Source organism: Phalacrocorax aristotelis, unplaced genomic scaffold (assembly GCF_949628215.1).
Source record: "Phalacrocorax aristotelis unplaced genomic scaffold, bGulAri2.1 scaffold_184, whole genome shotgun sequence".
NCBI classification, from domain to species: domain Eukaryota; kingdom Metazoa; phylum Chordata; class Aves; order Suliformes; family Phalacrocoracidae; genus Phalacrocorax; species Phalacrocorax aristotelis.
In genome coordinates, this window is record NW_027441273.1 from 18,652 (window position 1) to 46,384 (window position 27,733).

General features: G+C 49.9%; 1 long non-coding RNA gene across 1 annotated transcript; it reads right to left on the reverse strand.

Annotated features, from left to right (window-relative positions):
* Nucleotides 1-6,954: 6,954 nt before the first annotated feature.
* LOC142051227 (uncharacterized) lies at nt 6,955-18,234 on the reverse strand. The gene is made up of 3 exons (XR_012658359.1): nt 18,133-18,234; nt 17,192-17,751; nt 6,955-7,618 (listed from the first exon to the last, which is right to left on the reverse strand). It is a non-coding gene; the product is annotated as an uncharacterized LOC142051227 (long non-coding RNA).
* Nucleotides 18,235-27,733: the final 9,499 nt, after the last annotated feature.

The window sequence follows — 27,733 nt, forward strand, 5'->3', positions numbered from 1 at the left end:
TGGTACAGAGCACGAGAAGGCAGAGAATTAAGAATTAGGGACAGGGAGCCAGAAAAACAGCAACAAAACAACACCCAAAACAAAGGGAGATGGGGAGCAAAAGGAATCGCAATGCGTACAGAAAGAAGAGAGAAACAACTCTAAAACAGGGTCACGGGGAAGCCAGAGACAGCAAGATGGAGAAAGGACAAAAGCTACAGGCTACAGGGCAGAGAGGGAAGAATTAATGAATAGACGCAGAGAGCTGGGCAGAAAGAGGTGGAGAAAGGCTGACGATCACACGGCCAACAGGGAAGAGAGAAGAGAGGGAGGAATTTTAAAAACAGGGGCAAGAAGCCAGAGAGAGGGAGAGAGAGGCAACACTAAAATGGGGACAAGCCACAGGGCGGCGAGGAGGGAACCGATGAATAAGAACAGGAGACCAAAGAGAACACAACGTAGAATGGAAAAAAGGAACAGCGGCCCAACAGGGAAGGAGGAATTAAAGATCAGGCACTGGGAGGCAGACAGAGACAAACGAAGAAACAAGTGGAAAAAAAAAAAACCAAAAACACAACAACAGCAATGGGCTACAAAGACAGACAGAGAGGGAAGAAATAAAACATCGCAGCAAGGAGCTGCACAGAGAGAGATGAGGACAAACAAATAGCACGGGTCTACGTGACAGAGAACGTGGAATTAGAACACAGAGAGAGGGAGCGCGACAGAGAGAGAGGCCGAGAGAAAAATCTAGACGGGCTACAGCGGGCAGAGGCAGGAATTAAAACCTAGGGACAGGGAGCTGGACAGAGAGAGACGGAGATCACAGGGAACAGCGGCGGGTGCAGGAAGAACAGGAATTCATGAACAGGGAAAGGGAGCTGGACAGAGAAGAACTCAGAAAGGCAAGAACAGTAGCAGGGTACAGAGCAGACGAATTAAAAAGCGCGGCGGGAGCGTTGAGGCAGACAGAGAGATTAAGAAAAAAGTCACGGGCTACGTGGCAAAGCAGGAGGAATTCAGAAACGGGGATGGCAACCAAGGGAGAGTGAGCTGCTGAAGGATAACGGGCATTCAAAGTGAGGGACGGGGAGCTGGGAAAAGCGAGGCAGAGAAAAACAGAATCACAGAGAGAATCAAACAAAGCCAAAAAAGAAGAAACTGAACAACAGGAACAGGTGTAACCAAAGCGATGAAATCAACCAACCAGAGACGGTGTTCCATTACGGGAACATGGAGCGTACGAATCGGTGTGTCTGTCGATCTGCATTTTAGTCCCTAGGCGATCGTTAACGTCAACAGAACAACAGACAACGTGCTTCTGTCAGAAAAGGATGACAAAACGCGGTTTCGTGGAGCGGACTGAGAAAACTAGCCAAGACCGCCAAGATTAAGAGCCAAGAAGGCAAAAGGCAATTCTGGCAGGGGGAGATCGCGACCACCGACTCACGGACCACCACCGAGCCTGCGCAGTAATTTACATACGGAACGAGCAAGTTTGTACCGATCAGTAGACAGGGCAATAATGACTATGTATGAATACCTAAAATTTTGATCTACAAATTGTACAGGAAAGGTGCGTGAGGTACGCACGCCAGGAGGAACGATCCCCCGTGCGTCTGGCACTGTGAATAAAGAATGCCTGCTCTTTAATACTAGATTTGTGTTGAATAGATATTTCTGATTTTACCGCGTTTTTCGGTAACAGTTTTGGCACCCCAGATGGGACCCTGCTTTTGAATCTCGACGGATCCGCGGGACCGTGGGACCTGCAGCCAGCCCCAAGGAATTCTCGGGGAGAGCTTCCGATCCCCAGGCCAGAGAATTCTGAGCAAGATCCCTTGGACTGAAGTAAACAAGGCATTCTTTTAAGAAGAAACTTAGGTAGAATAATACGTGGGGTTAGCTTCCCACATAGGATAGGATAGTGGGTTTGAGTCCCACGGGCCTGCCCGTAAGGCGCGGCAAAAGCCACGCAGGGTTGGGGCCAAGAGGTACCTCGGTTGGTAAGTCTCTGCTAGGCGAAAGCCTGTGGAGCGGGACCCGAGGGTAGGGGGGTCTTCAACAGGGGGTTGAAGTCTCCAGGGATATCTAGCAGGGCGCTACAGATCCCAGTGGCGGATTTCCAGTGAGACCTCTAACGGGGGTTGGAGTCCCTCTGACTACTATTTGCGATAGCGCACAATCACAACTACTAGTTGACTGGGAGATGGGAGCATTTCTGAGTAAGAAACCTATCCCACAGAGAACACCTTTGGGATGTATTCTGAAGCACTGGAAAGACATCAGGGGTGATGACCTACTAACTCGGAAACCATTAATTGAATATTGCAATCATTGGTGGCCAACGTATCAATTGGAAGGTGGGCACAAATGGCCAGAACATGAGACATTGCAATATCGTACCATCTTGCAATTAATGTTGTTTTGTAAAAAGGGAAGGCAAATGGGAAGAAGTGGCATATGTTGATTTGTTCTTTACACTGTGGAACCATCCAGCGTGGCAGAAACAGCGTGAGGTATGTCCACAGGATTCTACGGCAATGTTTTTGGAGAGAGGAAAATGTGGTGAGAACTTGAAGTGTTGCTCTACTTGTGATACTGGATACTTCACTTGATGGAACTGACAAGAAAATAGTATTGAATACAGCCAGAAGACAGGTGCAGGGAGCACATGCTAACAGGAATTTACAGAGAACAATTAATAAGAATTTTCCATCTACAAATCCCGAGTGGGACCCTAATCAGCCAGGACCCAGGGGAATGTTGACTAGATGTCAGAGAGAGATTTTATTTGGAGTAAGACACGCAATGCCAAAAGCAATAAATGGGTCAAAATTTATGAAGCGAGACAAGAATTAAAGGAGTCCCCTTCAGCCTTTATGGAAAGACTGAAGGTGACTGCCAGAAAATATACTCATTTGAACGCAGAAAAACCAGAAAAAGCAATTCAGTTGGTCTCTATATTCATAAGACAATCAGCCCCAGATAGTGGGGGGGGGAGAAGAAACCTTCAGAAGCTAGAAGAACCTGAATCCAGAGATCTGGGTAAAATGCTTGAAGTAGCTTGGCATGAAGGAGACCAGGGGAATCAACCCTAGCTGAACACCTGGTTACACTGAAGCTAGGGAATGAAGAAATAGAATTTTTGGTAGATACGGGAGCCACTTCTTTGGTATTGAATACACGTAAAGAGAAATTTAATCATAAATCCGGAGGTGGTGTTAGTGCGACAGGGCAAAGAAAAATTAGCCCCTCTCAGAGCCATTAAAGTTTAAATTGGAGAAGCAATGGGCAACTCACCAATTTCTGTATATGCCTGAATGTCCACTGCCTCTGTTATGATGAGATCTATTAAGTAAATTAGATGCTCAAGTAACTTTTAAAGATGGAGAGATTAAATTACTAATACCAGAATCAAAAGCCACAGAGGCGAGAGCGTTTGTGTTACAGGATTCCTCCAGGGAGGAACAGGTTCCCGAAGAAGTGGAAAACGTAGTAATTCCTTTGGTTTGAGCGAGCGGAGCTCCGGAGCGATCTAAGTGGGCAGAGCCGGTAAAAGTAACCTTAAAGCCTGGAGCCAAGCCGGTAAGACAAAAACAATACCCTATTAAGCGAGAGGCTCAAGAAGGATTAGAGAAGTTAATTATAAAATTTTTCAGAATATGAGCTTTTAGTGGAATGTGAATCAGAATATAGTACTCCTGTGTCGCCAGTAAAGAAATCTAGAGGCAAAGAGTATTAGCTAGTTCACCATTTAAGGGCTATATATCAGGTGGCCCAAGACATACATCCGGTAGTAGCTAATCCATACACTTTACTGACCTCTTTTAAAGGAGGAGCATAAATGGTTTACTGTACTAGATTTGAAGGATGCCTTCTTTTGCATACCTCCAGGCATAAAAAGTCAAAGCCTATTTGCTTTGGAATGGGAAAGCCCCACCACAGAATGAAAGACACAGCTACCATGGACCGTACTTACACAAGGATTTAAAATTAGTCCTACGATATTTGGGACTCAGCTGGCAAGAAAAAAATTAGAAATATAGAAATGTATAGAAAAAACAGAACCCAGGGAGAGGCATATTGTTACAGAATGCAGGTGACATTCTGATAGTGGCAGAAAGTAAAGAATAATGTTTTGAAATTTTTAAATTTTCTGGGCCAAGGAAGATGCAGAGTTTCCAGAAACAAAACCCAAATAGGAGAAGCAGCAGCCATTTATTTAGGATTTGAAATATCTCAAAGACAAAGACAATTAGAAAGTGAAAAGAAAGAAACTATTTGTCAAATTCCCAAACCTAGCGGCCCAAAGGAATTGAGAGCTTTTCTGAAAATAGTGAAATGGCGTCAGCTCTGGATTCTGAACTACAGACTCTATGTAAAACCATTATATGAGGCATTGAAAGAATCAAAGGATAAATATTTAACCCGGACGCCCGAATGCCAAACGGCATTCAAAGAACTGAAAAGAGCCTCGATGATGGCCCCTGCATTAGGCCTACCTGATTTCGCTAAACCTTTTGAGTTGTTTGTCCACGAAAGACAACATTTAGCCCTTGGAGTGCTGACACAGCGACTGGGAACCTGGAAGAGACCTGTGGGCTACTTCTCCAAACAACTCGACCACGCGAGTAAAAGACGGCCTAGGTGTTTACGGGCAGTAGCAACAACAGCGCTGCCGATCCAGGAAGCCCCAAAGTTAACAATGGGACAGAAGATGACAGTATGTGTCCCGCACATAGCGGTGACTGTTTTAGGACAAAAGGGGGGTCGTTGGCTATCCCTTAGCAGAATGTTGAAATATCAAGTTGTTCTGTTAGAACAAGACGATGTGGAATCGAAGACTACTGCTATACTGAATCCTGCTACGTTTAACAACAGAAAACCTTACGGACAATTTCGAACACGATCGCTTGCTAACTATTGAACAAGTCTATTCCAGCAGACCAGACCTGAGACACAAACCTCTGGGAAAATCCTGATCTGGAGTTGTTTACAGATGGAAGAAGCTCTGGGCGAGAAGAGAAGCGAATGGCCGGATATGCTGTCATTATCACCGCCGAGGGAACGGAGTCAGGGGTGCTGCCTGCAAACACCTCAGCACAGAAAGCAGCATTGGTAGCATTGAAGCGAGCTCTGCGAATGGCAGAAGGACAAAGGATAAATATCTAGACTGATTCCAAACATGCATTTGGTGTGATCCACGATCATGGAGCTATTGGGAAGGAGAAAGGACTGCCATCAGCCCAAAAATCATCGATACAGCATAAAGACGACATTCTCCAACTTCCGGAAGATGTGCAGAAACCAAAAGAAGTGGCGGTAAAGCGTTGCAAAGCTCATCAATTCGGCCAGATGGCTGTAAACATAAGCAAACGATTGACAGATAAAGCTGCAAAGAGGACTGCAGAGCAAGGTATCCTTGCGCTAGTACCGGTAAAACAGATCAGAATTCCAAAGTTGAAACCGAGATATAATAAATTGGATGAGCAATTAGCAGAACAATTGGAAACATCACAAAACACAGAGAGGTGGTAGATAACACCAGAAAAACAAGTAATAATAATAACAACCCCACAAGTTATGACAGAACTTGAAAAGAAAAGCATGAGCAAACACATTGGGGTGTAGACGCTACGGTTTTGAGTTTAAAAACATCTGTAGCGTGTGTAGGCATGACAAGAATAGTTAAACCCATAGTAGCTAAGCGTCCAATCTGTCCTAGAAATAATCCCCTGAACCAAAGGAAACCACCTTTAGGAGTAACAAAACAAAAAATTCTCCCGGAAATTATTAGCAAATTAAGTTCTGAGTTACCCAGACAAAATAGATATAGCAGTATTTGTTAGTGCTGATTGACAAATTTTCTAGATGGCCAGAAGCTTTCTCGTGCTGCACCAACAAAGCTAGAGTAGTAGTTAAAACGTTGCTGAAAGAAATAATACCAAGATTTAGAGTGCCAACGGGAATGTCCTCTGATAGAGCACCACATTTTTTTGCAGAGGTAGTTCAACAAATTAATAAAATTTTGGGTAGAAAATGGGACCTGCATACACCCTGGAGACCACAATCAAGTGAAAACTTTGAGAAGATGAACCAAACGCCGAACTGACATAGTGGAATATTATTGATCTAGGATGGAAGTATTGAGAAAATTATTATTTCAGAACTTCCATACGGGGGAAATGTAACCAAAGCGATGAAATCAACCAACCAGAGACAGTGTTCCATTACGGGAACATGGAGCGTACGAATCAGCGCATCCGTCGATCTGCATTTTAGTCCCTAGGCGATCGTTAATGCGAACAGAACAGACGATGTGCTTCTGTCAGAAAAGGATGACAAAACGCGGTTTCGTGGAGCAGACTGAGAAAACTAGCCAAGAAGGTAAAAAGGTAATTCCTTTACGCAGGGGGAGATCGCGACCACCGACTCACAGACCACCACCGACCCAAGTAATACCGCCTACTCAGAAGAGAACAACGGAAGAGGACAACCGAGCCTGCGCAGCGATTTACATACGGAACGAGCAAGTTTGTACCGATCAGCAGACAGGACAATAACGAATACGTATGAATACGTAAAATTTTGATCTACAAATTGAACGGGAAAGGTGCGTGAGGTACGCACGCCAGCAGGAGCGATCCCCCGTGCATCCGGCGCCGTGAATAAAGAATGCCTGCTCTTTAATACTAAATTGGCGTTGAGGAGTCGTTTCCGATTTTACCGCGTTTTTCGGTAACACAGGGAGTCAGACCAAGAGGGCCAGAGAAAGACAAAATACCGACAGGCTACAGGACAGAGCAGGAGGAATAAAAAAACGGAGCCAGAGCCAGGCAGAGAGAGGCGGAGATAGAAAAAGGAGCCACAGGCTACAGGACAGAGAGAGGGAGGACTGAAAAAGACGGCGAGGCAGGGAGCCACTCAGAGCGAGATGGAGAGAGAAGGTGCGGGGGGGGCCCAAAAGAAAAAATAAAATTTTGCAGCAGGTAAGGAAAGAGAGGGGGCCGGGGGAGAGACAGGGAGGGCCCAGGACGCACAAGAGAGGCAACGGGGCCCCACTGGCCCAGGACTCACCGCGACTCTCGCTCTCAGCGCTGCTGGCACAATTTAGCCGTTCACATGCTTCTTTCCCCTCCTCTCCTCCCTGCCTCTTCTGCAGCTCCAGACTCTAGGCCGACCTCCACCTAAAGAGGATACGTGGGTGTCTTACCGCTCTTACGAGACGAGGCTTCCTCGGCACGTAGCCTAGCTCGCTCGTGCACTACACGCCCGTACCCAACTCCGGGTTACGCGTACGGACCCTGCGGTGCACGTTGGTGGCCTGGCCCGCTGCGGACTATGAAGGGGGATCCTTCCTCCCTCACCTGCAGGGACAGGCTCTCTCTTGCCTGCAGCAGGAAGGCAGCTGGCAGCCAGAGCGCCTTCAGTTTCTTCTGCTTTACCTTTCGTTGGCGTCTCCAGCTTCAGCCGAGGCAGCTCCTCTCCACAGCCGGGAAGGGCTCTGTGTGTCCCTTTTCGCCCCGGTGCTGCGAGGATGGCAAAGCCGGGCAGAGAGAAGCCACGCAAGCCTGAGACGGCCGCAGTCGACGGCGTCCCCGGGGAAGGACAGACAACCACGTCCTCAGCACGGTCTCTGGGAGAGGGAAAGAAGAAACAGCGACCGTCATTACCGTCGATCGACCCTGACCAAAGCCCCTCCTTGCGCAGGGGCTTCCGGACACACCGCCCCTTCCCCGCGCTACTGCTACGGGCCCCTGCGCCGAGGGGGAATCCAGTGCGCTTGAGGGCCGGCTCGCTGCCTTCACGACAGGGCCTGGGGGCGGCCAAGGGCTACGCAGCACGCTTCAGGGGAGGTGCCGGGGCTGGGGGCAGGCACACGGGGCAAGGGGGGGCCAGGGGAGGCTGAGCGGGAGCTCCGGCGAGCCGGGGAGGCGGCCATCATCTGCGCCCTGGGCACGGGGAAAAGGTCCTCCTCCTTTCCCTCTTCCCTTCTGTCAGCTCCCGGGGAACTCACCGCTTCTCGGGGAGCGGCCGCACCCGGAAGCCCCCAGAAATCAACACGAATCCAACCCCAAAAATACACCGCGCCTACCGTACGCGGCACGGCCGCCCGGCACCCGAGCGCCGGAAGACCGCGCCTCCCGCCACGCCCCGGCGAACCACGTGACAGCGCCGGCAGCCACTGCGCCTGGACTACACCTCCCGGCATGCTCTGCGGCACAACACGGCCGCCCGGCAGCCGCTCGCCGCAAGGACTACACCTCCCGGCATGCTCTGCGCCACAACACGGCCGCCCGGCAGCCGCGCCCCACAAGGACTACACCTCCCGGCATGCTCTGCGCCACAACACGGCCGCACGGCCACCCGGCAGGCGCACCACCACAGCTCCCGGCACGCCGCCAGCCCGCCCTCCCCGCTCTCGGACCCTACGGGCCACCGTCCCTCCCGCCGATGCACCCGGAAGCCCCACCGAGCCCTCAGCACAGCCTCGCTCTCCCCACCGCCCGCTCCGACCCGGCGCTGCCCCGCCGCAGCCCTCCTCGGGGCTTGACCCGGGACGCAGCGCTCCACCACCCAGCCCCCGCTCACCTCCTCCCTCGCTACAGTCGCAGCCCGCTGACGCTCGGCCACAGCTCCGCTCCGCTCCGCCCTCGGCTCACACTGGCCCCCCGGAGCCGGGCACCACCCCTTTTCCAGGGAGGAGCCGGCACCGTCAGCCCCACCGCCCGCACCTGGGGCTCCTCCATCCAGACCCCGCCCACAGCTGAGGCGCAGCAGCAACGGGGGGCCCCCTCCCCTCACCCCCACAGTGCACCACCTCCTCCCCTGGGCTCCATCACAGCCCCTTGCCCCACGCAAAGGCAGCGCAAACGCAGCCCTGAGGGCAAAGGAGAGGGCAGGTGTCTGTGCAGGCGCACACGCGTAACAAGTCCCTGGAGCCATTCGTGGCTCAGGGTCCCCAACGCTCCCCCTGCCCCAAGGCCACCTCGGCCGCCGTTGCCGCAGCCGCACGGAGCTGGTGTTGGCTGCGATAGTGCTCATTTTCTCCACAGTAGCTAGGAAGGGATACGTTTTGGATTTATGCTCAAAACACCGTTAATAATGTAGAGATGTTTTCGTTCTTGCTGAGCACTGCTTCCACAGTCAGAGCCTCTTCTGGTTCTCTCAGTGCCCCACCAGCAAGTAGGCTGGGAGAGGACACAGCTGGGAAAGCTTTCCCAGCTAACTGACCAAAGGGATATTCCATACCATTTGACACCATGCTCAGCACACGCAGCTGGGGGAAGAAGGGGGAGTCCTTGGGGGAGGGGGGGGGGGCAGGGGCTACGGCATTTCTCTCCCTAAGTAACCGTTACACATGACAGCCCTGCTTTCCCAGAAACAGCTCAACACCTGCCCGCCGAAAAGGAGGAGTGAATTAATTCCTTGCTTTGCTTCCACGCACAGCTTTTGCTTTACCTATTAAACAGTCTTGATCTCAACCCATGATTTTTCTCACTCTTACCCTTCCAGCTCTCTCCCCCAGCCCACTGAGGGTGGAGCGAGCAAGCAGCTCCCTGGTGCAGAGTTGCCAGCTGGGGCTAAGCCACGGCACGCGCTTGTCCTGATTTGGCAGGGAACGGACCGTCCGTCGCCTGGCTCCTGGAGCGACGGGCTGCTGGGCAGAGGGGGAGGCCACCAAAGGTGAGGAGCAGGGCACGGGACAGTAGGAAGAGAGAAGAGAAGAGCGGCATCCGGCTGGACGGGGCGGGGGGGACGTGTGTGCGTGTAGTGAGAAGGCACGAGGCAGGGAACAGGACGGCCAGAGAAGGACAGGGAGCCTGACGGAGGTGGAGATAAAAGCAGCAGAGAGAGGGGAAGAGAGGCAGCAGAAAGAGGGAAGAGCAGGACACAGACCAACAAAGAAGGAAGAGGAGCAGGCTGGAGACGCACAAAGAACCTGGGGCAGGCAGCACGACAGCGAGGGAGGAAAGAAGAATAGGGGCAGGAAGCTGGACCGAGCGCGATGGAGAAAGACAAGATAAGCGACAAGAACAGGGCAGAAAGGGAAGAATGAAGCCACGGGGACAGGGAGCCGAGACAGCCAACGACAGAGGGAAGGGGCCAGGGAGGGAACACCACAAAACAAACCACGGGGCTACGTGGTACAGAGCACGAGAAGGCAGAGAATTAAGAATTAGGGACAGGGAGCCAGAAAAACAACAAAAAAAACACCAAAACAAAGGGAGATGGAGAGCAAAAGGAATCGCAATGCGTACAGAGAGAAGAGAGAAACAATTCTAAGAGAGGGTCACGGGGAAGCCAGAGACAGCAAGATGGAGAAAGGACAAAAGCTACAGGCTACAGGGCAGAGAGGGAAGAATTAATGAATAGACGCAGAGAGCTGGGCAGAAAGAGGTGGAGAAAGGCTGAAGATCACACGGCCAACAGGGAAGAGAGAAGAGAGGGAGGAATTTTAAAAACAGGGGCAAGAAGCCAGAGAGAGGGAGAGAGAGGCAACAATAAATGGGGACAAGCCACAGGGCAGCGAGGAGGGAATCGATGAATAAGAACAGCAGACCAAAGAGAACACAATGTAGAATGGAAAAAAGGAACAGCGGCCTACAGGGAAGGAGGAATTAAAGATCAGGCACTGGGAGGCAGACAGAGACACATGAAGAAACAAGTGGGGGAAAAAAAAAAAAAAACCAACAACGGCAACGGGCTACAAAGACAGACAGAGAGGGAAGAAATAAAACATCGCAGCAAGGAGCTGGACAGAGAGAGATGAGGACAAACAAATAGCACGGGTCTACGTGACAGAGAACGTGGAATTAGAACACAGAGAGAGGGAGCCGGACAGAGAGAGAGGCCGAGAGAAAAACCTAGACGGGCTACAGCGGGCAGAGGCAGGGATTAAAACCTAGGGACAGGGAGCTGGACAGAGAGAGACGGAGGTCACAGGGAACAGCGGTGGCTGCAGGAAGAACAGGAATCCACAAATAGGGAAAGGGAGCTCGACAGAGAAGAACTCAGAAAGGCAAGAACAGTAGCAGGGTGCAGAGCAGAGCAGACGAATGAAAAAGCGCGGGGGGAGCGTTGAGGCAGACAGAGAGAGATTAAGAAAAAAGTCACGGGCTACGTGGCAAAGCAGGAGGAATTCAGAAACGGGGATGGCAACCAAGGGAGAGTGAGCTGGTGAAGGACAACGGGTATTCAAAGTGAGGGACGGGGAGCTGGGAAAAGCGAGGCAGAGAAAAACAGAATCACAGAGAGAATCACACAAAGCCAAAAAAGAAGAAACTGAACAACAGGAACAGGTTTAACCAAAGCGATGAAATCAACCAACCAGAGACGGTGTTCCATTACGGGAACATGGAGCGTACGAATCGGTGTGTCTGTCGATCTGCATTTTAGTCCCTAGGCGATCGTTAACGTCAACAGAACAACAGACAACGTGCTTCTGTCAGAAAAGGATGACAAAACGCGGTTTCGTGGAGCGGACTGAGAAAACTAGCCAAGACCGCCAAGATTAAGAGCCAAGAAGGCAAAAGGCAATTCTGGCAGGGGGAGATCGCGACCACCGACTCACGGACCACCACCGAGCCTGCGCAGTAATTTACATACGGAACGAGCAAGTTTGTACCGATCAGTAGACAGGGCAATAATGACTATGTATGAATACCTAAAATTTTGATCTACAAATTGTACGGGAAAGGTGCGTGAGGTACGCACGCCAGGAGGAGCGATCCCCCGTGCGTCTGGCGCTGTGAATAAAGAATGCCTGCTCTTTAATACTAGATTTGTGTTGAATAGATATTTCTGATTTTACCGCGTTTTTCGGTAACAGTTTTGGCACCCCAGATGGGACCCTGCTTTTGAATCTCGACGGATCCGCGGGACCGTGGGACCTGCAGCCAGCCCCAAGGAATTCTCGGGGAGAGCTTCCGATCCCCAGGCCAGAGAATTCTGAGCAAGATCCCTTGGACTGAAGTAAACAAGGCATTCTTTTAAGAAGAAACTTAGGTAGAATAATACGTGGGGTTAGCTTCCCACATAGGATAGGATAGTGGGTTTGAGTCCCACGGGCCTGCCCGTAAGGCGCGGCAAAAGCCACGCAGGGTTGGGGCCAAGAGGTACCTCGGTTGGTAAGTCTCTGCTAGGCGAAAGCCTGTGGAGCGGGACCCGAGGGTAGGGGGGTCTTCAACAGGGGGTTGAAGTCTCCAGGGATATCTAGCAGGGCGCTACAGATCCCAGTGGCGGATTTCCAGTGAGACCTCTAACGGGGGTTGGAGTCCCTCTGACTACTATTTGCGATAGCGCACAATCACAACTACTAGTTGACTGGGAGATGGGAGCATTTCTGAGTAAGAAACCTATCCCACAGAGAACACCTTTGGGATGTATTTTGAAGCACTGGAAAGACATCGGGGGTGATGACCTACTAACTCGGAAACCATTAATTGAATATTGCAATCATTGGTGGCCAACGTATCAATTGGAAGGTGGGCACAAATGGCCAGAACATGAGACATTGCAATATCGTACCATCTTGCAATTAATGTTGTTTTGTAAAAAGGGAAGGCAAATGGGAAGAAGTGGCATATGTTGATTTGTTCTTTACACTGTGGAACCATCCAGCGTGGCAGAAACAGCGTGAGGTATGTCCACAGGATTCTACGGCAATGTTTTTGGAGAGAGGAAAATGTGGTGAGAACTTGAAGTGTTGCTCTACTTGTGATACTGGATACTTCACTTGATGGAACTGACAAGAAAATAGTATTGAATACAGCCAGAAGACAGGTGCAGGGAGCACATGCTAACAGGAATTTACAGAGAACAATTAATAAGAATTTTCCATCTACAAATCCCGAGTGGGACCCTAATCAGCCAGGACCCAGGGGAATGTTGACTAGATGTCAGAGAGAGATTTTATTTGGAGTAAGACACGCAATGCCAAAAGCAATAAATGGGTCAAAATTTATGAAGCGAGACAAGAATTAAAGGAGTCCCCTTCAGCCTTTATGGAAAGACTGAAGGTGACTGCCAGAAAATATACTCATTTGAACGCAGAAAAACCAGAAAAAGCAATTCAGTTGGTCTCTATATTCATAAGACAATCAGCCCCAGATAGTGGGGGGGGGAGAAGAAACCTTCAGAAGCTAGAAGAACCTGAATCCAGAGATCTGGGTAAAATGCTTGAAGTAGCTTGGCATGAAGGAGACCAGGGGAATCAACCCTAGCTGAACACCTGGTTACACTGAAGCTAGGGAATGAAGAAATAGAATTTTTGGTAGATACGGGAGCCACTTCTTTGGTATTGAATACACGTAAAGAGAAATTTAATCATAAATCCGGAGGTGGTGTTAGTGCGACAGGGCAAAGAAAAATTAGCCCCTCTCAGAGCCATTAAAGTTTAAATTGGAGAAGCAATGGGCAACTCACCAATTTCTGTATATGCCTGAATGTCCACTGCCTCTGTTATGATGAGATCTATTAAGTAAATTAGATGCTCAAGTAACTTTTAAAGATGGAGAGATTAAATTACTAATACCAGAATCAAAAGCCACAGAGGCGAGAGCGTTTGTGTTACAGGATTCCTCCAGGGAGGAACAGGTTCCCGAAGAAGTGGAAAACGTAGTAATTCCTTTGGTTTGAGCGAGCGGAGCTCCGGAGCGATCTAAGTGGGCAGAGCCGGTAAAAGTAACCTTAAAGCCTGGAGCCAAGCCGGTAAGACAAAAACAATACCCTATTAAGCGAGAGGCTCAAGAAGGATTAGAGAAGTTAATTATAAAATTTTTCAGAATATGAGCTTTTAGTGGAATGTGAATCAGAATATAGTACTCCTGTGTCGCCAGTAAAGAAATCTAGAGGCAAAGAGTATTAGCTAGTTCACCATTTAAGGGCTATATATCAGGTGGCCCAAGACATACATCCGGTAGTAGCTAATCCATACACTTTACTGACCTCTTTTAAAGGAGGAGCATAAATGGTTTACTGTACTAGATTTGAAGGATGCCTTCTTTTGCATACCTCCAGGCATAAAAAGTCAAAGCCTATTTGCTTTGGAATGGGAAAGCCCCACCACAGAATGAAAGACACAGCTACCATGGACCGTACTTACACAAGGATTTAAAATTAGTCCTACGATATTTGGGACTCAGCTGGCAAGAAAAAAATTAGAAATATAGAAATGTATAGAAAAAACAGAACCCAGGGAGAGGCATATTGTTACAGAATGCAGGTGACATTCTGATAGTGGCAGAAAGTAAAGAATAATGTTTTGAAATTTTTAAATTTTCTGGGCCAAGGAAGATGCAGAGTTTCCAGAAACAAAACCCAAATAGGAGAAGCAGCAGCCATTTATTTAGGATTTGAAATATCTCAAAGACAAAGACAATTAGAAAGTGAAAAGAAAGAAACTATTTGTCAAATTCCCAAACCTAGCGGCCCAAAGGAATTGAGAGCTTTTCTGAAAATAGTGAAATGGCGTCAGCTCTGGATTCTGAACTACAGACTCTATGTAAAACCATTATATGAGGCATTGAAAGAATCAAAGGATAAATATTTAACCCGGACGCCCGAATGCCAAACGGCATTCAAAGAACTGAAAAGAGCCTCGATGATGGCCCCTGCATTAGGCCTACCTGATTTCGCTAAACCTTTTGAGTTGTTTGTCCACGAAAGACAACATTTAGCCCTTGGAGTGCTGACACAGCGACTGGGAACCTGGAAGAGACCTGTGGGCTACTTCTCCAAACAACTCGACCACGCGAGTAAAAGACGGCCTAGGTGTTTACGGGCAGTAGCAACAACAGCGCTGCCGATCCAGGAAGCCCCAAAGTTAACAATGGGACAGAAGATGACAGTATGTGTCCCGCACATAGCGGTGACTGTTTTAGGACAAAAGGGGGGTCGTTGGCTATCCCTTAGCAGAATGTTGAAATATCAAGTTGTTCTGTTAGAACAAGACGATGTGGAATCGAAGACTACTGCTATACTGAATCCTGCTACGTTTTTAACAACAGAAAACCTTACGGACAATTTCGAACACGATCGCTTGCTAACTATTGAACAAGTCTATTCCAGCAGACCAGACCTGAGACACAAACCTCTGGGAAAATCCTGATCTGGAGTTGTTTACAGATGGAAGAAGCTCTGGGCGAGAAGAGAAGCGAATGGCCGGATATGCTGTCGTTATCACCGCCGAGGGAACGGAGTCAGGGGTGCTGCCTGCAAACACCTCAGCACAGAAAGCAGCATTGGTAGCATTGAAGCGAGCTCTGCGAATGGCAGAAGGACAAAGGATAAATATCTAGACTGATTCCAAACATGCATTTGGTGTGATCCACGATCATGGAGCTATTGGGAAGGAGAAAGGACTGCCATCAGCCCAAAAATCATCGATACAGCATAAAGACGACATTCTCCAACTTCCGGAAGATGTGCAGAAACCAAAAGAAGTGGCGGTAAAGCGTTGCAAAGCTCATCAATTCGGCCAGATGGCTGTAAACATAAGCAAACGATTGACAGATAAAGCTGCAAAGAGGACTGCAGAGCAAGGTATCCTTGCGCTAGTACCGGTAAAACAGATCAGAATTCCAAAGTTGAAACCGAGATATAATAAATTGGATGAGCAATTAGCAGAACAATTGGAAACATCACAAAACACAGAGAGGTGGTAGATAACACCAGAAAAACAAGTAATAATAATAACAACCCCACAAGTTATGACAGAACTTGAAAAGAAAAGCATGAGCAAACACATTGGGGTGTAGACGCTACGGTTTTGAGTTTAAAAACATCTGTAGCGTGTGTAGGCATGACAAGAATAGTTAAACCCATAGTAGCTAAGCGTCCAATCTGTCCTAGAAATAATCCCCTGAACCAAAGGAAACCACCTTTAGGAGTAACAAAACAAAAAATTCTCCCGGAAATTATTAGCAAATTAAGTTCTCTGAGTTACCCAGACAAAATAGATATAGCAGTATTTGTTAGTGCTGATTGACAAATTTTCTAGATGGCCAGAAGCTTTCTCGTGCTGCACCAACAAAGCTAGAGTAGTAGTTAAAACGTTGCTGAAAGAAATAATACCAAGATTTAGAGTGCCAACGGGAATGTCCTCTGATAGAGCACCACATTTTTTTGCAGAGGTAGTTCAACAAATTAATAAAATTTTGGGTAGAAAATGGGACCTGCATACACCCTGGAGACCACAATCAAGTGAAAACTTTGAGAAGATGAACCAAACGCCGAACTGACATAGTGGAATATTATTGATCTAGGATGGAAGTATTGAGAAAATTATTATTTCAGAACTTCCATACGGGGGAAATGTAACCAAAGCGATGAAATCAACCAACCAGAGACAGTGTTCCATTACGGGAACATGGAGCGTACGAATCAGCGCATCCGTCGATCTGCATTTTAGTCCCTAGGCGATCGTTAATGCGAACAGAACAGACGATGTGCTTCTGTCAGAAAAGGATGACAAAACGCGGTTTCGTGGAGCGGACTGAGAAAACTAGCCAAGAAGGTAAAAAGGTAATTCCTTTACGCAGGGGGAGATCGCGACCACCGACTCACAGACCACCACCGACCCAAGTAATACCGCCTACTCAGAAGAGAACAACGGAAGAGGACAACCGAGCCTGCGCAGCGATTTACATACGGAACGAGCAAGTTTGTACCGATCAGTAGACAGGACAATAACGAATACGTATGAATACGTAAAATTTTGATCTACAAATTGAACGGGAAAGGTGCGTGAGGTACGCACGCCAGGAGGAGCGATCCCCCGTGCATCCGGCGCCGTGAATAAAGAATGCCTGCTCTTTAATACTAAATTGGCGTTGAGGAGTCGTTTCCGATTTTACCGCGTTTTTCGGTAACACAGGGAGTCAGACCAAGAGGGCCAGAGAAAGACAAAATACCGACAGGCTACAGGACAGAGCAGGAGGAATAAAAAAACGGAGCCAGAGCCAGGCAGAGAGAGGCGGAGATAGAAAAAGGAGCCACAGGCTACAGGACAGAGAGAGGGAGGACTGAAAAAGACGGCGAGGCAGGGAGCCACTCAGAGCGAGATGGAGAGAGAAGGTGCGGGGGGGGCCCAAAAGAAAAAATAAAATTTTGCAGCAGGTAAGGAAAGAGAGGGGGCCGGGGGAGAGACAGGGAGGGCCCAGGACGCACAAGAGAGGCAACGGGGCCCCACTGGCCCAGGACTCACCGCGACTCTCGCTCTCAGCGCTGCTGGCACAATTTAGCCGTTCAGATGCTTCTTTCCCCTCCTCTCCTCCCTGCCTCTTCTGCAGCTCCAGACTCTAGGCCGACCTCCACCTGAAGAGGATACGTGGGTGTCTTACCGCTCTTACGAGACGAGGCTTCCTCGGCACGTAGCCTAGCTCGCTCGTGCACTACACGCCCGTACCCAACTCCGGGTTACGCGTACGGACCCTGCGGTGCACGTTGGTGGCCTGGCCCGCTGCGGACTATGAAGGGGGATCCTTCCTCCCTCACCTGCAGGGACAGGCTCTCTCTTGCCTGCAGCAGGAAGGCAGCTGGCAGCCAGAGCGCCTTCAGTTTCTTCTGCTTTACCTTTCGTTGGCGTCTCCAGCTTCAGCCGAGGCAGCTCCTCTCCACAGCCGGGAAGGGCTCTGTGTGTCCCTTTTCGCCCCGGTGCTGCGAGGATGGCAAAGCCGGGCAGAGAGAAGCCACGCAAGCCTGAGACGGCCGCAGTCAACGGCATCCCCGGGGGAAGGACAGACAACCACGTCCTCAGCACGGTCTCTGGGAGAGGGAAAGAAGAAACAGCGACCGTCATTACCGTCGATCGACCCTGACCAAAGCCCCTCCTTGCGCAGGGGCTTCCGGACACAGCGCCCCTTCCCCGCGCTACTGCTACGGGCCCCTGCGCCGAGGGGGAATCCAGTGCGCTTGAGGGCCGGCTCGCTGCCTTCACGACAGGGCCTGGGGGCGGCCAAGGGCTACGCAGCACGCTTCAGGGGAGGTGCCGGGGCTGGGGGCAGGCACACGGGGCAAGGGGGGGCCAGGGGAGGCTGAGCGGGAGCTCCGGCGAGCCGGGGAGGCGGCCATCATCTGCGCCCTGGGCACGGGGAAAAGGTCCTCCTCCTTTCCCTCTTCCCTTCTGTCAGCTCCCGGGGAACTCACCGCTTCTCGGGGAGCGGCCGCACCCGGAAGCCCCCAGAAATCAACACGAATCCAACCCCAAAAATACACCGCGCCTACCGTACGCGGCACGGCCGCCCGGCACCCGAGCGCCGGAAGACCGCGCCTCCCGCCACGCCCCGGCGAACCACGTGACAGCGCCGGCAGCCACTGCGCCTGGACTACACCTCCCGGCATGCTCTGCGGCACAACACGGCCGCCCGGCAGCCGCTCGCCGCAAGGACTACACCTCCCGGCATGCTCTGCGCCACAACACGGCCGCCCGGCAGCCGCGCCCCACAAGGACTACACCTCCCGGCATGCTCTGCGCCACAACACGGCCGCACGGCCACCCGGCAGGCGCACCACCACAGCTCCCGGCACGCCGCCAGCCCGCCCTCCCCGCTCTCGGACCCTACGGGCCACCGTCCCTCCCGCCGATGCACCCGGAAGCCCCACCGAGCCCTCAGCACAGCCTCGCTCTCCCCACCGCCCGCTCCGACCCGGCGCTGCCCCGCCGCAGCCCTCCTCGGGGCTTGACCCGGGACGCAGCGCTCCACCACCCAGCCCCCGCTCACCTCCTCCCTCGCTACAGTCGCAGCCCGCTGACGCTCGGCCACAGCTCCGCTCCGCTCCGCCCTCGGCTCACACTGGCCCCCCGGAGCCGGGCACCACCCCTTTTCCAGGGAGGAGCCGGCACCGTCAGCCCCACCGCCCGCACCTGGGGCTCCTCCATCCAGACCCCGCCCACAGCTGAGGCGCAGCAGCAACGGGGGGCCCCCTCCCCTCACCCCCACAGTGCACCACCTCCTCCCCTGGGCTCCATCACAGCCCCTTGCCCCACGCAAAGGCAGCGCAAACGCAGCCCTGAGGGCAAAGGAGAGGGCAGGTGTCTGTGCAGGCGCACACGCGTAACAAGTCCCTGGAGCCATTCGTGGCTCAGGGTCCCCAACGCTCCCCCTGCCCCAAGGCCACCTCGGCCGCCGTTGCCGCAGCCGCACGGAGCTGGTGTTGGCTGCGATAGTGCTCATTTTCTCCACAGTAGCTAGGAAGGGATACGTTTTGGATTTATGCTCAAAACACCGTTAATAATGTAGAGATGTTTTCGTTCTTGCTGAGCACTGCTTCCACAGTCAGAGCCTCTTCTGGTTCTCTCAGTGCCCCACCAGCAAGTAGGCTGGGAGAGGACACAGCTGGGAAAGCTTTCCCAGCTAACTGACCAAAGGGATATTCCATACCATTTGACACCATGCTCAGCACACGCAGCTGGGGGAAGAAGGGGGAGTCCTTGGGGGAGGGGGGGGGGGCAGGGGCTACGGCATTTCTCTCCCTAAGTAACCGTTACACATGACAGCCCTGCTTTCCCAGAAACAGCTCAACACCTGCCCGCCGAAAAGGAGGAGTGAATTAATTCCTTGCTTTGCTTCCACGCACAGCTTTTGCTTTACCTATTAAACAGTCTTGATCTCAACCCATGATTTTTCTCACTCTTACCCTTCCAGCTCTCTCCCCCAGCCCACTGAGGGTGGAGCGAGCAAGCAGCTCCCTGGTGCAGAGTTGCCAGCTGGGGCTAAGCCACGGCACGCGCTTGTCCTGATTTGGCAGGGAACGGACCGTCCGTCGCCTGGCTCCTGGAGCGACGGGCTGCTGGGCAGAGGGGGAGGCCACCAAAGGTGAGGAGCAGGGCACGGGACAGTAGGAAGAGAGAAGAGAAGAGCGGCATCCGGCTGGACGGGGCGGGGGGGACGTGTGTGCGTGTAGTGAGAAGGCACGAGGCAGGGAACAGGACGGCCAGAGAAGGACAGGGAGCCTGACGGAGGTGGAGATAAAAGCAGCAGAGAGAGGGGAAGAGAGGCAGCAGAAAGAGGGAAGAGCAGGACACAGACCAACAAAGAAGGAAGAGGAGCAGGCTGGAGACGCACAAAGAACCTGGGGCAGGCAGCACGACAGCGAGGGAGGAAAGAAGAATAGGGGCAGGAAGCTGGACCGAGCGAGATGGAGACAGACAAGATAAGCGACAAGAACAGGGCAGAAAGGGAAGAATGAAGCCACGGGGACAGGGAGCCGAGACAGCCAACGACAGAGGGAAGGGGCCAGGGAGGGAACACCACAAAACAAACCACGGGGCTACGTGGTACAGAGCACGAGAAGGCAGAGAATTAAGAATTAGGGACAGGGAGCCAGAAAAACAACAACAAAACAACACCCAAAACAAAGGGAGATGGGGAGCAAAAGGAATCGCAATGCGTACAGAAAGAAGAGAGAAACAACTCTAAAACAGGGTCACGGGGAAGCCAGAGACAGCAAGATGGAGAAAGGACAAAAGCTACAGGCTACAGGGCAGAGAGGGAAGAATTAATGAATAGACGCAGAGAGCTGGGCAGAAAGAGGTGGAGAAAGGCTGACGATCACACGGCCAACAGGGAAGAGAGAAGAGAGGGAGGAATTTTAAAAACAGGGGCAAGAAGCCAGAGAGAGGGAGAGAGAGGCAACACTAAAATGGGGACAAGCCACAGGGCGGCGAGGAGGGAACCGATGAATAAGAACAGGAGACCAAAGAGAACACAACGTAGAATGGAAAAAAGGAACAGCGGCCCAACAGGGAAGGAGGAATTAAAGATCAGGCACTGGGAGGCAGACAGAGACAAACGAAGAAACAAGTGGAAAAAAAAAAAAACCAAAAACACAACAACAGCAATGGGCTACAAAGACAGACAGAGAGGGAAGAAATAAAACATCGCAGCAAGGAGCTGCACAGAGAGAGATGAGGACAAACAAATAGCACGGGTCTACGTGACAGAGAACGTGGAATTAGAACACAGAGAGAGGGAGCGCGACAGAGAGAGAGGCCGAGAGAAAAATCTAGACGGGCTACAGCGGGCAGAGGCAGGAATTAAAACCTAGGGACAGGGAGCTGGACAGAGAGAGACGGAGATCACAGGGAACAGCGGCGGGTGCAGGAAGAACAGGAATTCATGAACAGGGAAAGGGAGCTGGACAGAGAAGAACTCAGAAAGGCAAGAACAGTAGCAGGGTACAGAGCAGACGAATTAAAAAGCGCGGCGGGAGCGTTGAGGCAGACAGAGAGATTAAGAAAAAAGTCACGGGCTACGTGGCAAAGCAGGAGGAATTCAGAAACGGGGATGGCAACCAAGGGAGAGTGAGCTGCTGAAGGATAACGGGCATTCAAAGTGAGGGACGGGGAGCTGGGAAAAGCGAGGCAGAGAAAAACAGAATCACAGAGAGAATCAAACAAAGCCAAAAAAGAAGAAACTGAACAACAGGAACAGGTGTAACCAAAGCGATGAAATCAACCAACCAGAGACGGTGTTCCATTACGGGAACATGGAGCGTACGAATCGGTGTGTCTGTCGATCTGCATTTTAGTCACTAGGCGATCGTTAACGTCAACAGAACAACAGACAACGTGCTTCTGTCAGAAAAGGATGACAAAACGCGGTTTCGTGGAGCGGACTGAGAAAACTAGCCAAGACCGCCAAGATTAAGAGCCAAGAAGGCAAAAGGCAATTCTGGCAGGGGGAGATCGCGACCACCGACTCACGGACCACCACCGAGCCTGCGCAGTAATTTACATACGGAACGAGCAAGTTTGTACCGATCAGTAGACAGGGCAATAATGACTATGTATGAATACCTAAAATTTTGATCTACAAATTGTACAGGAAAGGTGCGTGAGGTACGCACGCCAGGAGGAACGATCCCCCGTGCGTCTGGCACTGTGAATAAAGAATGCCTGCTCTTTAATACTAGATTTGTGTTGAATAGATATTTCTGATTTTACCGCGTTTTTCGGTAACAGTTTTGGCACCCCAGATGGGACCCTGCTTTTGAATCTCGACGGATCCGCGGGACCGTGGGACCTGCAGCCAGCCCCAAGGAATTCTCGGGGAGAGCTTCCGATCCCCAGGCCAGAGAATTCTGAGCAAGATCCCTTGGACTGAAGTAAACAAGGCATTCTTTTAAGAAGAAACTTAGGTAGAATAATACGTGGGGTTAGCTTCCCACATAGGATAGGATAGTGGGTTTGAGTCCCACGGGCCTGCCCGTAAGGCGCGGCAAAAGCCACGCAGGGTTGGGGCCAAGAGGTACCTCGGTTGGTAAGTCTCTGCTAGGCGAAAGCCTGTGGAGCGGGACCCGAGGGTAGGGGGGTCTTCAACAGGGGGTTGAAGTCTCCAGGGATATCTAGCAGGGCGCTACAGATCCCAGTGGCGGATTTCCAGTGAGACCTCTAACGGGGGTTGGAGTCCCTCTGACTACTATTTGCGATAGCGCACAATCACAACTACTAGTTGACTGGGAGATGGGAGCATTTCTGAGTAAGAAACCTATCCCACAGAGAACACCTTTGGGATGTATTTTGAAGCACTGGAAAGACATCGGGGGTGATGACCTACTAACTCGGAAACCATTAATTGAATATTGCAATCATTGGTGGCCAACGTATCAATTGGAAGGTGGGCACAAATGGCCAGAACATGAGACATTGCAATATCGTACCATCTTGCAATTAATGTTGTTTTGTAAAAAGGGAAGGCAAATGGGAAGAAGTGGCATATGTTGATTTGTTCTTTACACTGTGGAACCATCCAGCGTGGCAGAAACAGCGTGAGGTATGTCCACAGGATTCTACGGCAATGTTTTTGGAGAGAGGAAAATGTGGTGAGAACTTGAAGTGTTGCTCTACTTGTGATACTGGATACTTCACTTGATGGAACTGACAAGAAAATAGTATTGAATACAGCCAGAAGACAGGTGCAGGGAGCACATGCTAACAGGAATTTACAGAGAACAATTAATAAGAATTTTCCATCTACAAATCCCGAGTGGGACCCTAATCAGCCAGGACCCAGGGGAATGTTGACTAGATGTCAGAGAGAGATTTTATTTGGAGTAAGACACGCAATGCCAAAAGCAATAAATGGGTCAAAATTTATGAAGCGAGACAAGAATTAAAGGAGTCCCCTTCAGCCTTTATGGAAAGACTGAAGGTGACTGCCAGAAAATATACTCATTTGAACGCAGAAAAACCAGAAAAAGCAATTCAGTTGGTCTCTATATTCATAAGACAATCAGCCCCAGATAGTGGGGGGGGGAGAAGAAACCTTCAGAAGCTAGAAGAACCTGAATCCAGAGATCTGGGTAAAATGCTTGAAGTAGCTTGGCATGAAGGAGACCAGGGGAATCAACCCTAGCTGAACACCTGGTTACACTGAAGCTAGGGAATGAAGAAATAGAATTTTTGGTAGATACGGGAGCCACTTCTTTGGTATTGAATACACGTAAAGAGAAATTTAATCATAAATCCGGAGGTGGTGTTAGTGCGACAGGGCAAAGAAAAATTAGCCCCTCTCAGAGCCATTAAAGTTTAAATTGGAGAAGCAATGGGCAACTCACCAATTTCTGTATATGCCTGAATGTCCACTGCCTCTGTTATGATGAGATCTATTAAGTAAATTAGATGCTCAAGTAACTTTTAAAGATGGAGAGATTAAATTACTAATACCAGAATCAAAAGCCACAGAGGCGAGAGCGTTTGTGTTACAGGATTCCTCCAGGGAGGAACAGGTTCCCGAAGAAGTGGAAAACGTAGTAATTCCTTTGGTTTGAGCGAGCGGAGCTCCGGAGCGATCTAAGTGGGCAGAGCCGGTAAAAGTAACCTTAAAGCCTGGAGCCAAGCCGGTAAGACAAAAACAATACCCTATTAAGCGAGAGGCTCAAGAAGGATTAGAGAAGTTAATTATAAAATTTTTCAGAATATGAGCTTTTAGTGGAATGTGAATCAGAATATAGTACTCCTGTGTCGCCAGTAAAGAAATCTAGAGGCAAAGAGTATTAGCTAGTTCACCATTTAAGGGCTATATATCAGGTGGCCCAAGACATACATCCGGTAGTAGCTAATCCATACACTTTACTGACCTCTTTTAAAGGAGGAGCATAAATGGTTTACTGTACTAGATTTGAAGGATGCCTTCTTTTGCATACCTCCAGGCATAAAAAGTCAAAGCCTATTTGCTTTGGAATGGGAAAGCCCCACCACAGAATGAAAGACACAGCTACCATGGACCGTACTTACACAAGGATTTAAAATTAGTCCTACGATATTTGGGACTCAGCTGGCAAGAAAAAAATTAGAAATATAGAAATGTATAGAAAAAACAGAACCCAGGGAGAGGCATATTGTTACAGAATGCAGGTGACATTCTGATAGTGGCAGAAAGTAAAGAATAATGTTTTGAAATTTTTAAATTTTCTGGGCCAAGGAAGATGCAGAGTTTCCAGAAACAAAACCCAAATAGGAGAAGCAGCAGCCATTTATTTAGGATTTGAAATATCTCAAAGACAAAGACAATTAGAAAGTGAAAAGAAAGAAACTATTTGTCAAATTCCCAAACCTAGCGGCCCAAAGGAATTGAGAGCTTTTCTGAAAATAGTGAAATGGCGTCAGCTCTGGATTCTGAACTACAGACTCTATGTAAAACCATTATATGAGGCATTGAAAGAATCAAAGGATAAATATTTAACCCGGACGCCCGAATGCCAAACGGCATTCAAAGAACTGAAAAGAGCCTCGATGATGGCCCCTGCATTAGGCCTACCTGATTTCGCTAAACCTTTTGAGTTGTTTGTCCACGAAAGACAACATTTAGCCCTTGGAGTGCTGACACAGCGACTGGGAACCTGGAAGAGACCTGTGGGCTACTTCTCCAAACAACTCGACCACGCGAGTAAAAGACGGCCTAGGTGTTTACGGGCAGTAGCAACAACAGCGCTGCCGATCCAGGAAGCCCCAAAGTTAACAATGGGACAGAAGATGACAGTATGTGTCCCGCACATAGCGGTGACTGTTTTAGGACAAAAGGGGGGTCGTTGGCTATCCCTTAGCAGAATGTTGAAATATCAAGTTGTTCTGTTAGAACAAGACGATGTGGAATCGAAGACTACTGCTATACTGAATCCTGCTACGTTTTTAACAACAGAAAACCTTACGGACAATTTCGAACACGATCGCTTGCTAACTATTGAACAAGTCTATTCCAGCAGACCAGACCTGAGACACAAACCTCTGGGAAAATCCTGATCTGGAGTTGTTTACAGATGGAAGAAGCTCTGGGCGAGAAGAGAAGCGAATGGCCGGATATGCTGTCGTTATCGCCGCCGAGGGAACGGAGTCAGGGGTGCTGCCTGCAAACACCTCAGCACAGAAAGCAGCATTGGTAGCATTGAAGCGAGCTCTGCGAATGGCAGAAGGACAAAGGATAAATATCTAGACTGATTCCAAACATGCATTTGGTGTGATCCACGATCATGGAGCTATTGGGAAGGAGAAAGGACTGCCATCAGCCCAAAAATCATCGATACAGCATAAAGACGACATTCTCCAACTTCCGGAAGATGTGCAGAAACCAAAAGAAGTGGCGGTAAAGCGTTGCAAAGCTCATCAATTCGGCCAGATGGCTGTAAACATAAGCAAACGATTGACAGATAAAGCTGCAAAGAGGACTGCAGAGCAAGGTATCCTTGCGCTAGTACCGGTAAAACAGATCAGAATTCCAAAGTTGAAACCGAGATATAATAAATTGGATGAGCAATTAGCAGAACAATTGGAAACATCACAAAACACAGAGAGGTGGTAGATAACACCAGAAAAACAAGTAATAATAATAACAACCCCACAAGTTATGACAGAACTTGAAAAGAAAAGCATGAGCAAACACATTGGGGTGTAGACGCTACGGTTTTGAGTTTAAAAACATCTGTAGCGTGTGTAGGCATGACAAGAATAGTTAAACCCATAGTAGCTAAGCGTCCAATCTGTCCTAGAAATAATCCCCTGAACCAAAGGAAACCACCTTTAGGAGTAACAAAACAAAAAATTCTCCCGGAAATTATTAGCAAATTAAGTTCTCTGAGTTACCCAGACAAAATAGATATAGCAGTATTTGTTAGTGCTGATTGACAAATTTTCTAGATGGCCAGAAGCTTTCTCGTGCTGCACCAACAAAGCTAGAGTAGTAGTTAAAACGTTGCTGAAAGAAATAATACCAAGATTTAGAGTGCCAACGGGAATGTCCTCTGATAGAGCACCACATTTTTTTGCAGAGGTAGTTCAACAAATTAATAAAATTTTGGGTAGAAAATGGGACCTGCATACACCCTGGAGACCACAATCAAGTGAAAACTTTGAGAAGATGAACCAAACGCCGAACTGACATAGTGGAATATTATTGATCTAGGATGGAAGTATTGAGAAAATTATTATTTCAGAACTTCCATACGGGGGAAATGTAACCAAAGCGATGAAATCAACCAACCAGAGACAGTGTTCCATTACGGGAACATGGAGCGTACGAATCAGCGCATCCGTCGATCTGCATTTTAGTCCCTAGGCGATCGTTAATGCGAACAGAACAGACGATGTGCTTCTGTCAGAAAAGGATGACAAAACGCGGTTTCGTGGAGCGGACTGAGAAAACTAGCCAAGAAGGTAAAAAGGTAATTCCTTTACGCAGGGGGAGATCGCGACCACCGACTCACAGACCACCACCGACCCAAGTAATACCGCCTACTCAGAAGAGAACAACGGAAGAGGACAACCGAGCCTGCGCAGCGATTTACATACGGAACGAGCAAGTTTGTACCGATCAGTAGACAGGACAATAATGAATATGTATGAATACGTAAAATTTTGATCTACAAATTGAACGGGAAAGGTGCGTGAGGTACGCACGCCAGGAGGAGCGATCCCCCGTGCATCCGGCGCCGTGAATAAAGAATGCCTGCTCTTTAATACTAAATTGGCGTTGAGGAGTCGTTTCCGATTTTACCGCGTTTTTCGGTAACACAGGGAGTCAGACCAAGAGGGCCAGAGAAAGACAAAATACCGACAGGCTACAGGACAGAGCAGGAGGAATAAAAAAAACGGAGCCAGAGCCAGGCAGAGAGAGGCGGAGATAGAAAAAGGAGCCACAGGCTACAGGACAGAGAGAGGGAGGACTGAAAAAGACGGCGAGGCAGGGAGCCACTCAGAGCGAGATGGAGAGAGAAGGTGCGGGGGGGGCCCAAAAGAAAAAATAAAATTTTGCAGCAGGTAAGGAAAGAGAGGGGGCCGGGGGAGAGACAGGGAGGGCCCAGGACGCACAAGAGAGGCAACGGGGCCCCACTGGCCCAGGACTCACCGCGACTCTCGCTCTCAGCGCTGCTGGCACAATTTAGCCGTTCACATGCTTCTTTCCCCTTCTCTCCTCCCTGCCTCTTCTGCAGTTCCAGACTCTAGGCCGTCCTCCACCTGAAGAGAACACATGGGTGTCTTACCGCTCTTACGAGATGAGGCTTCCTCGGCACGTAGCCTAGCTCGCTCATGCTGGAGCTGGGAGCAGGCGCACTGGGCAAGGGGGGCCAGGGGAGGCTGAGGGGGAGCTCTGGTGAGCTGGAGAGTCGGCCATCTTCTGCACCCTGGGCAGGGGGAAAAGGTCATCATCCTCCTCCTCCTTTCCCTCTTCCCTTCTATCAGCTCCCAAGTAACTCCTAGGGCTGCCCTCACCCACTCGCCTTTAGCATACCAGAAGCCTGCCTCGGCGGGTCG